The sequence below is a fragment of the Elephantulus edwardii genome, unplaced genomic scaffold (assembly GCF_000299155.1).
Source record: "Elephantulus edwardii isolate Elephantulus edwardi_28Jun2011 unplaced genomic scaffold, EleEdw1.0 scaffold00033, whole genome shotgun sequence".
Classification (NCBI taxonomy): Eukaryota; Metazoa; Chordata; class Mammalia; order Macroscelidea; family Macroscelididae; genus Elephantulus; species Elephantulus edwardii.
The window spans coordinates 8,136,464-8,148,389 of NW_006399783.1; the positions used below are offsets into that span (position 1 = coordinate 8,136,464).

The 11,926-nt window shown below is 39.7% G+C and overlaps 1 pseudogene; it reads left to right on the forward strand.

The window, feature by feature from the left end:
- Positions 1-7,494: 7,494 nt before the first annotated feature.
- Positions 7,495-8,309, forward strand: LOC102873068 (annotated as a pseudogene).
- Positions 8,310-11,926: the final 3,617 nt, after the last annotated feature.

The following is an 11,926-nucleotide window of genomic DNA, read 5'->3' on the forward strand; positions in this document are numbered from 1 at the left end:
GATTTCCTCTGGGGTGGCTAGTACAGGTGATGATTCTGCTACAGGTGGTGATTTACGAGAATTGCTGAGTCAACCCGAGGGCAGGTCAGAAGTGATGCAGCTCCCGCCGGGCCGCAGCTCCCACCAGCTGTAGTCCATCTTTTTACCACTAAGCATAGTAGAGTTCCTCCAGCAATCGGGTGATGAGACTATCCACGTTCAGCTCCCCGTCCGCCATCTTGTCAACACTCCCCGGGTCTTCTAGTTCATCCTTTTTCTGACGAGTCCACTCTCCGGACGATTCCCCCAAATGGACTCTTCATGCATCTCTCCATGTGTAAAGCAGCTTTTTGTGGTGTGACTTTTCTCTTTCTCGCTGTTTTCTTTATCACATTGTTCCTGGGCCGGGGCTCCGAGCCGCCCGAGGCCCACCTCAGCGGCGCGCTGTGGCCCCGCCCCCGAGTCTAACTTCTTTAATGATTTGTCCACCATATAGACTGTGTACACATGTGGAAAGGATACATATATAAATAGAAAAAGAACAAAGGCCTTAAGCCTTTCTATAACTATAATCATTTCTCCAAGTTTTTAGACTTTCCATAGGCATGCAGTTTAGGAAGTAGATGCCAGTCCTGAATCAATCTGGAAGCTCCAACAAAAGCTGCTCATGATGGGTAGCCAATTATGGTGTTTGACACACTTACGGCCCAGTAGTCTGTCATCGCAGCAACTCTATGTTATTTCAGTAGAGCAAACAGAAAAAGTAGAAAAAAAAAACAACTACACAATCCACACAGATACTCAACCAGAACAACAGTTCTATCGTACAGTCTGATGTTGCCACATTATGCTACTTAAATTGTTTCAGTAGCACCACCAGCAACCAAAAATATGAGCCATGCAATGAAATGAAAATATTCTATACATATAAAAAGAAAGTAATAGAAACAATCCATGAGGAAATCTAGACAAAGGCTCTCAGTCAGTAATTTAAAGTATGTTCAAAAGGCTTAATTAAGCAGATTATGTAAAAGAACTAAAGTATGAGCATGATGCCTCATCAAATTCAGAATATCAATAAAGAGAAACTGCAAAAGAGGAGACAAGTAAAAACTTTGTATTGAAAAGTGAAGTGAAAAATTGAGTTGAAGGGGCCGATTTGAACAGGGAAAACAAAGTAAATTTGAAGAAAGCGTAGTTAAAATTATAGTCTGGGATCCAAAAAAGGGAAAAAGAATGGAGAGAAATCTGTGGAGCCTGAGGAACTTGTCGAACACCATGATGCATATCATGTGGTGAAATGGAGAAGGGGAGGGGAAATAGTTTACGAAATGATGCTAGGAAAAGATCAAATTTGTGAGCAAAGACATGAATGTAGACATCTACGTAAGACATGGAAATGAGTGAATTGATCAGGAAGACAAAACCATTATTCCTGTGTTTATGGATCACCTAAAAAGAGAGCTCCACAAAAGATGAAGCAAAAACTAAGAACTGAAGGGTAAAATAACATTAGTAATGGAAAACCTTGAAACTCCACATTCAATAGTGGAAAGAACAGTTAGACCCAAGACAGTGAAGGAAAGATAAAATTGGAATAAAACTGCATGCCAACTATACCTAGCTCAAAATGCTGCACTCAGCAGTGTACAATAATTTTTCAATCTGATGGAACATGCTACACAGTAGATCATATCTTCAGCCACAAAACAAGTCTCAACTTTTAAAAATTAAATTTGTAAAACTCTGATCATAATGGAGTGAAATAATGATAGAAGGAAATTGGGAAAATTCTCAAATATGTGGAATTAAATCATTTACTCTTAAATACCCAGTGAGTCCAATCACAAGTGAAATTAGAAAAATAAACTGAATGAAAATATAAACAATACATAAAAACTAATGGGATGCAATGAAAACAGAAATTGGATGAAAATTTAACACTGTAAATGACATTAAGAAAATAGACCTGAAATCAGTAACCTAGCTTTCCATCTTAAGACTTTGGAAAAATCAGAGCAAACTAAACTGAAGCAAGCGGAAGAAAGGAAGGAAGTATTTGGAAACAAAACCCCTCTAACCTGCTGCCATCAATTTGATTCAGACTCTTAACAGTTTTCCAGGACAGAGTTGAATTGCGGAAGCGGTCTCCTACCTCTTTCCTGGGTACTGACTGATGGATTTGAACTGCTGAGTCTCTTCGTTAGGGTCAGATGTCTTACCTCAGCTGCCGCCAGAGATCCTCAAACATTAGAGCAATGACTGTGGTTATGGTTTTAGTTAGATGCTGTTGAGTTGAGTTCAACTCATAGCCACCCTTTGAACAACAGACCTGCTCCTGGTACTGTCTTGTGCCATTCTCTTCATCCCCATCACCCTTGAATCCATTGCTGCAATCACTGTGTCAACCCATCTCATTAGGAGTCATCCTTTCTTTCACTGTCCCTCTACCTTTCCAAACATGATATCCTTTTCTAAAGAATAGGCTCTTCTACCAACATGCCCAAAGGAGAGATTAAGTTTCACCATCTTCCAAGGAGTGCTCTGGCTGCTGTCTTCCCCAGACAGCTGTTCTTTTAGCAGAGCTCAGATATTCAGTACTCTTCTCCAACACCACAAATCAAAAAAACACCAATTCTGTCATCCTTATTCATTGTCCAGCTCTCAGTTGTATAGCAAGTAAGTGAAAAGTCTGTGGCCCAAATCAGGCACACCTTAGTATTCAAACTGATATCATTGCTGTTCAGTATTTTGGGATGGTCCCTGACAGTGATTTTGCCCAGTGCAGTACACCTGATATCTTGACTGCTGGTAGTAAGGGTGTTAATTGTTGATCCAAGCAACATGAAATTATTGTTAAATTCTTACTCCATCTATCATGATGTTGCCTGTTGTCCCATTGGTGAGATCCTTTGTTTTCTTGACGTTGAAATATAATCCATACCGAAAGCTGTAGTCCTTGATCTTCGGCGCAAGTTCTTCACATCCTCTTTACTTTCTGCAAGCAATGTTGTCTCATCTACATAAAGCCAGCCAATTGATTGATGAGTAGTGTTCTGATCCTGATGTGACATTCCTCTTCATAGAGTCTAGCTCCATGAATTATTTGCTCAGCATACAGACTAAGTATGGAGAAAGAGTACATCCCTAATGCACACAGTATCTGATTTTAAACCATAGAGTGTTTTACTCCATTCAACTTCTTGTTCTAGGTATAGATTTCACATGAGCCAAGTTAAGTGTTCTGGGATTTCCATTTTCCATGTTTAGTTTGCTATGATCCACACAGTCAAATACCTTTGCACAGTCAATAAAACACAAATAGATGTTCTGTTATTCTCTGCTTTCAGCCAGGATCCATCAGACATCTACACTAATATCCCTGGAACCATGTCCATTCTAAAGCCAGCTTTAACTTCTGGCAGTTCTGTCAGTGTTCTGTTGTAGCTGTTTGTGGATGATCTGTAGCAATACCTTCCATGAGATATGAATGAAATTGTTCTATAATTTCCATATTCTAGTGAGTCATTAGGAATGGGAACAAATGTAGAAACACAGTGATTTTCTGGACAAGATCAATAAAATGGTCACACTTTTAATTAGGGTAGCCAACAAGGGGGGAGAAAGGGAAGTAGAGGCTCAAATTACTGAAATCGGAAGTGAAAGTGTGGACAGTACAACTGATCTCTAAAATAAAATGGATTGTGAAGATGATAATATGAATAGTTGTGTGCTGGCAAACTAAGTAACCTAGATGTAATGGTCATATTTTTAGAAATAAAAATTACAAAATTTACTTATAAAATATTGAAAATCTGATTAGGCCTCTGACAATGAATCAGTAAACAGAAAGCTTACAGAGAAAAGTAAAAAAAAAAAAAGTCCAAAATCAGATTACTTAATTAGTTAACACTATCAGACATTTAAAGAGAAATAAATGACTACTAATTTCCCAAACTCTCCTATAAAGTAGGAGAGGTAGGGTCACTTCCTGAATCACTATGAATCCACTATTAGCCTGATACACCCAAACACACACACACACACATCATCATAGTGAAAGAGAACTGCAAACTAATAGAGGGTATAAATACAAATGCAAAAATCCTCAACAAAATACTAGCAAAGTGAATCCCAGTGATGTATTGAAAGAACTATACCCCATGACCAAGTGGTGTTTATTCCAATTATGCAAGGGTAGAACCTATGAAAATCAATCTAGGTATAATAATCATCTTATGATTATACAACATGAAGGGGAAAACACACATGACAATCCCAATAAACAAAGCGTTTATTGAAATCCAACACCCTTTTATGATGGGTGTGGGTAACAACCACTCAACAAACTGAAAAGCAAACTTTTTTCTTATAACAGACACCAGTGAAAACTCTACATTAAAGGCAGGAGAGTAGGAGCTTTACCCCTAGATCTGGTGTAAGACAAGGATGTTTGCCATCACCTCTTCTGTTCTGCACTGTCCAAGAAGTTGTAGCCAGAAGTAGGAATCGTAAAACTAAAAGGATCTAAATAGGAAAGACAGAATTTTTTAGATGACATGATCTTATGTGGGGAAAATCCTAAAGAATTTCCTGTAAAAAAAAAAAGCTAATGAAAGATTTTAAAATTTTAGAAAAATAGATCACTTGTAATTTTATACATGAGCTATGGACAATCTAAAAATGATTCTATATTAATAGCACCAAAATGAGTAAAATATGAACAAAGTTAACTAAAGAGGTCTAAGAATCTACTGAATTAATGTTAAGCCCTAAGTGAATGGAATGACCATATGCATGGATTGGGAAACTTAGTATTGTTGACGGGAAAAGAAAAAGCAAGATCCACCCAAACAATTTAGAGTCAATACAATCCTTGTCAAATTTACAGCAGCCTATGTTGCAGAAATGGAGATGCCAAATTCTCCACATGGAATTGACAGAGGAGCCCCAAATAGCTAAACAACTTTGAAAAAGAATACAATTGAAGGATGCATAGTCTATATCAAAACTACTACAGAGGTCTGTGAGTCAGACAATACTGTACTGGCATCAGAATAGACATAAAGAAATTGAGTAGAATTTATTTATATCCATACATGTATTGCCACTTTATTTTTTTTTTTGGTTTTGTTTTTACAATGGTGCTAAGATCATTCAAAAGTCCTTTTAATGTAAATTGTGCTGAAACAACTGACACCTACACAGGAAAATACAGTTAAGTTGAACATTGAACATACACAAATATTTAGTTGACATGGATCAAAATATAAGAAAACTACAGCTTTCAGAAAATAAGTGAAGAGCTTGGATTTGGCAGTGGGTTCCCGGATAGAGCATTCAAAGCATGAGCACCAACAATAAAAAGGTAAGTTGGACTAAATAAAAATCAAACTTGTATGCATCAGAGGATCTTAGCAAGATAATGAAAGAACACACAACATGAAGGAAATACTTAGAAGTTCTTTGATAAGGGTTCAGTATCCAAACTCTATGTAGAACTCAACATCTCAATAACAAAATAATAATTTGATTTAAAGATGGAGAAAGCTTGAATAAACTTCAGAGATAAATAAAGCATATGAAAGGATGCTCAATGTTATTGTTATTACTCAATGTTCTTATGTACTGTCAAGTTGATTCTGATGTATGATGGTGTTAACCTACCATCGAGTCCATCCCAGCTCAGATTGACCCTGTGAACAAGGGATCTGAACCCTGCCCTGTCCTGTTCATCCCTACCATCTCTGACATACTTGAGCTGCAGTTACAGGGTCAGTCCATCTTGTTGAAGGTCTTCCTCTCTTGCTCTGGCCCTGGACCTTTCCAAGCATGCTGTCATTCTCTAAGGACTGGCCCCTCCTAACAGCATGCTTAAAGGATGTGAGGAGAATTTCACCATCCTGACTTCCAAGGAGCACTGTGGTTTCACTTTTCTCCAAGACAGAGAAGTTTGTTCTCTTGGCAGTCCATCTAATACTAAGAACTCTTCTTCAATCCCACAAGTCGAAGATATTATTATTCTGTCACCCATACATACTTAATGCCCAACTTTCAGACAAACAGCAAGTAATTGAGAAGATTGTGGCTTGGGTCAGGCTCACCTTAGTATTTTGTGTTGTTTTTATTATACTAGTTTATTTACAAAATTCGAATACATCATTTTTTACAGCAGTTCCTTCTCATTTCCCTAGCCCTCACCCCATCAAATTATGTGATCCATAATTAATTCCTCCCTCCATACATTGCCCTTTAACACTTTGAAGAGTCCCTGTGTTGTGCAGATGACACAACCCTGATTGCTGAAACTGAGAAGGACCTGAAGCGCTGGCTGCTGAAGGTCAAGGACTGTAGTCTTCAATATGGATTGAAGCCCAACATCAAGAAAATATTCTCCCCAATGGGCCAGTTGGCAGCATCATTATGGATGGTGAAGAGATTGAGATAGTTACCAATTTTAGTTTGCTTGGCTCCACTCTTGGTACCAGCAGCCAGGAAATCAAGAGACAAATAGCATTGGGAAAGTCAGCTGTCAGAGACCTTTCCAGAGTACTGAAGAGCAACGACGTCAGACTGGAAAATAAGGTGCACCTGATCCGGGCCATAGTCTTTGCGATTGCATGCTATGCATTGGAGAGTTGGACAGTGACTAGGTATGATAGAAAGAGAATTGATGCTTTTGAGCTGTGGTGCTGGAGAGAGTGTTGAATATACCATGGACTGCTAGGAGAACAAACAGGATTGTTCTGGAGAGGGTGAAACCAGGCTTCTCCCTGGAAGCAAGGATTCTGAAGCTTCGTCTGACATACTTTGGGCATTTTACAGGGAGGGACCAGTCTGTGGAGAGGGACGTCATGTTTGGGAGAGTGGATGGACAGCACAGGAGAGGAAGACCCTCAATGAGATGGTTCGATTTGGTGATTGGGGCAATGGGAGTAGATGTGTCAGAGACAGGTTGGCACAGGATAGAGCAGGGTTTAGGGCTCTTGAACATAGGGTCGCTGTGAGTCACAAATGACTATACATAACAATAACATATACACTCAAACTTATTTAAAGCCGGAATTAAAATACATACACAAATGTTCATTGCAGCACTATTCACAATACTCAAAAAGAAACGATCCAAATGTCCATCATCTGCTAGAGGTATGAAGGCCATGTCAGTTAGTTGCTTAAAGCATTTGCTCCACACAGGGGCTCCTTTATGAGATACCTAGAATAGGCAGATTTCATAGACGTAGCCAGCTTAGTGATTGCCAGTGGCTAGAGTGTGGAAGCTGTCCTAGTTAACTAGTGCTTCCATACCACAAGTGGATGACTTGCACAGATTCTGTCACAGAAACCTAGAAATTAAAATTCAGAGTGCTGACTCTAAGGGGTGACTTTGTCTCTTGTGTCAAACCCTAAAAAAGATCACATCTATGGTCTCGATTTTCCTTGGAGATCTTCAGCTGTCTGTCTTTCTCTGTCTGTGTCCCCACACGGAGGCAACTCTCACAGCAACTAAAGAGCATGATCTGCTTCCATGTGGGTAGTGGCTGTACCGACCCAGAGACCTTTGTGCAAGCAATATCTGATGCCCCTTGTGTCTTTGACATGGGAGCTGAGGCTGGTTTTAGCATGCATCTGCTTGATATTGGTGTTGGCTTTCCTGGATCTGAGGATGTGAAGCTTAAATTTGAAGAGATCACCAATGTAATCAATCCAGCATTGGACAAGTGTTTTCCATCAGACTGTGAGTAAAAATCATAGCTGAGCCAGGCAGATGCTATGTTGCATCAGCTTTCACTCTTGCTGTTATATCATTGCCAAGAAACCTGTGTTAAAAGAACAGAGGGGCTCTGATGATGAAGATGAATCGAGTGAACAAACATTTATGTATTATGTGAATGATGGGGTTTATGGCTCATTTAATTGCATCCTTTATGATCATGCACATGTAAAGCCCCTGCTGCAAAAGAGACCCAAACCAGATGAGAAGTATTACGTATTACTCATCTAGCATAAGGGGACCGACATGTGATGGCCTGGATCGGATTGTTGAATGCTGTTACCTGCCAGAAGTGCACGTGGGGCACTGGATGTTGTTTGAAAACATGGGTGCTTACACTGTTGCTACTGCCTCTACTTTCAATGGGTTCCAGAGGCCAACTATCTACTATGTGATGTCTGGGCCAACATGGCAACTCATGCAGCAAATCAAGAACCATGAGTATCCACTTGAAGTGGAGGAGCAGGATGTCAGCACTCTGCCCTTGTCTTGTGCTCGGGAAAGTGGAATGAAACGGCATCCAACAAGTTGTGATTCAGCTAGTATTAATGTGTAGATACCATTTTGGTAGCTGTTGACTCCAAGATTAGCTTGAATTAAGGGATTTGGTGGGGACCATTTAACTTAATTATTGCTAGTTTTGAAATGTCTTTATATGAGTAGGGTGGGATGGAACAGTATGGAAGACTAGGCGATGGGGTCACACTTATTTGTGTTCCTATGGAAACTATTTGAATGTTTGTTTTATATACATTTTTATTCACTTTTCACACATGCTACTAAAGAATGTGCCCAGCTGCTGAGCAAGCATTTGTAGCTTGTCCAGGGGCAGAATGAGCCAAAGATTAGTGTTGTGACCTGTTATAAAAATAAAATATCTTGACATAAAAAAAAAAAAGAACATGATCTGCTCCTGTCTCTTCTTGGTGGAAGGCTGGTCCTCCTCCTGCTTCCTTAATGTCTTTCCTATGTCAAAAGTGATTGACTCCAATGAATATTGAAAAAGAAAACAAAAAAGTAAACGGAGGGGTAGAGAGGAATATGTGCAACAATGAATGAGTGGAAATCCCAAGTTTTCTGTAAACTTTCATTAAAATCACAACTAATTTTTTTTTTAAAAAGTGGTGGACTAAAGAGACAACTTATTCCTATAGACTCTATCCTTCCTCATTAACATAAATACCTCTAATCCTGCCTCATTAACAACACAGTAGGAGTTATATGCATAAGATCACACAGTGGAAAATGATTACTTAAGGCTGAGAATCCAAGTTAACACACGTTTTGGAGGGGACACAAGTCTATCCGTGACAGAATGATTTCTTAATAGTAGATTTCTTAAGAACTAAATGGTGATGGTTCCACAATATTTTTAATCTCAGTTATGACACAGACTCGCACACTTTAAAATTGTAAGTTATGTGTATTAGTGAAAGCTCAATATTATTTGCTGCTTTGACTTCTGATGAAGTCAGGGTGCAATTTGCTCCCTCACTCTGCTCCCAAGAGGTGAAATGGACATGGTTAAACCAGTATTTTGCCACACACGCAAAACTTTAAAACATACACAGTAAAAACAGATTTCACCCCTGTCCACAAACACACAAATTTAAACAATACTGTGCAAAGCAGCTTTCAGATTTTTTTTAAAAAGCCTGCACACTTGTACATAAAAGAAGTTGGAATTAAAACTATTTTAAAGTACAAAGTAGAGAGATTGATAAGTAATCAATTAATTATTAAAGTAGTATCTAATAGGAAAAAACTCACTGCCATTGGGTCAGGATCAATTCAGCTTAACTTACATCAGGTTTCCGAAGCAGGTAATTGCAACCCGAGATTTCTCATCTTTCTCCTGAGGAGCCACTAGTGGATTTGAACTGCCAAAAAGGTGTAGCCTTTGGGTTAGCACATAACGTTCTATGAACTACACCACCAAAGCTCTCTAGTATGTAATGGGGGTGGGGGGGACCAAACTCATTGCCATGTAGCCAAAACTAATGCATACCTGACTTTCCAGTGAGTTTTTGGAGGCTGTAAGTTGTGTGAGAGGAAATTACTCATCTTTCTCCTTTGGAGCCACTAGTGAATTTGAACCACCAGAGGGGTGCTGCCTTTGGGATGTCAACATCAGAACTCCCTTGTTTAAGAGACAACTTACAAAGCAGTAGTTGGTTATCTGATCAGATTACTAGATCCCAGGGCAGACTGGGGGAGGGGGAAGGAATGCAAATGTACAATAAAGATGCAGATTATAGATTTACAAAGATTACAAAGACAAAAGTAGATGTTATTATCTTACACTAATAAATGTAACAGTTGGCATGAAATGGTTAAGTTCTTTGAAAAAGACTTAAAAACCATAAAAATAAAAAATGCATTATCTGATATTAAAAATTTGAATTAGTAAAAATAAGCCTGCCAAGAGTTTAAATTCTTAACTCTGTAGCCAAGGCAGAAGAATTTGTAACTGCAGATTGTATGAGTGGAGATTGTCAGTCTTTCTCCCTTGAAGCTGCTGGTGGATTAAAATCACCAGAAAGGTGGAACCACCCTGGCCTCTCTCCTAGGTTCCATGGCACCTAACAACAACAAAATAGAGAGGACTCTAATGGCCTAGTGGCAAGAAGCTGGGCTACAATCCTGAACACATTTCAAATCCACCAGCTGCTCCTTGGAAGAAAGATGGGCAGTCTCTTCCCCTGTAATTAACTGCCTTTGAAAATCCACTGGAGGGTCAGCTATGGTTCGGCCTCAGTGGTACACAACATATACATGTACATATATTGTTGTTGTTATGTGCCATTGCGTTGCCTGCACCCCATAGCAACCCTATGTACAGCAGCTCTGAAGCCTGCCCTGTCCTGAGCCAGTCTCACAAATTCTGACACAACAACCCCCATCACCCCAGTAACTAGCAATCTCTCTCATCCGGGGTCTTCCTCTCCTGCACTGTCCCTCCATCCTTCCAATGTCCTTCTCCACGGTCTCTCCTGGCCATGTGCCCAAAGTATGTGAGACAGAGTTTCAGAATCCTAGCTTCCAAGGAGAGATTTAGTATCATCCTCTCCAAAAAGACCTATTTGATTTCTTGGCTGTCCATGGCATGTTCAAGACTTCTCTAGCACCACAATTTGAAGGCATCAATAATTCTTCTATCACCCTTAGTGATTATCCAGCTTTCTAATGCATAGGCAGTAATTGTGAAGACTATGGCCTTAGGCACACCTTAGTCTCTAGACTGACACTGTTGCTCTTCAATACTTTGGAGAGTTCCATGACAGCAGATTTTCCCAATGTAATTCATCTTTTGATTTCTTGACTGCTGCTGTTAAGAGCGTTGATTGCAGAACCAAGCAAGCTGTAATTGTTAACCATCAGATCCAACTGGCACAGGAGGAGATTGCCCCTCCTTCTCCAGCAGTGTATCTGGTGGATTCAAACTGTGTGCCTTCAGGACTACAGTGCAGCTTCTTGCCACTAGGCCACCAGGGTTCCCTAATCTTTGTTTTCTTGATGTGAAGCTTTAATCCATCTTGAAGACTACAGTCCTTGAACTTCTACAGCAAGCACTTTAGGTCTTCTTCAGTTTCAGCAAGCAAGATTGTGTCATCTGCATAATGTAGGTTGTTGATGAGTCTTCCTCCAACCCTGATGCTACGATCTTCCTTGAAAAGCCCTGCTCCCCAAATGATCTGTTCTGCATACAGATTGAAAAGGTATGGAGATAGGATGCCTCCCTGATATACACTTTTCCGATATTGAACCATGCGGCGTTTCCCTGCTCTGTTCTGAGGACTGCTTCCTGGTCCAAGTATACATATACATACATATTGATGTTGTGTATTGTTGAGTCAGAACTGACCCATAGCTGACCCTCTGGCTGATTTTCAAAGGCTATAAATCCCACTGGAAGAATTTGTTCATCTTTCTCCCGTACGGCAGCTTTGTTTTTATGTACCATCAAACAAGGACCGACTCCTAGGGTTAGCCCTCCAGCAGGTTTTCGAAGGAAGTTCATTGCACAAGAGTTGATTACCATGCACATCCAAAAACTTCTCCAACAGGGTAAAAAGGGAGGCCACTGACTGGGAAAAAGTATTCGGTAATAACATATCAGATAAGGGACTTATATCCAGAATTTATGAAATACTTGAGCACCACAACAAGATA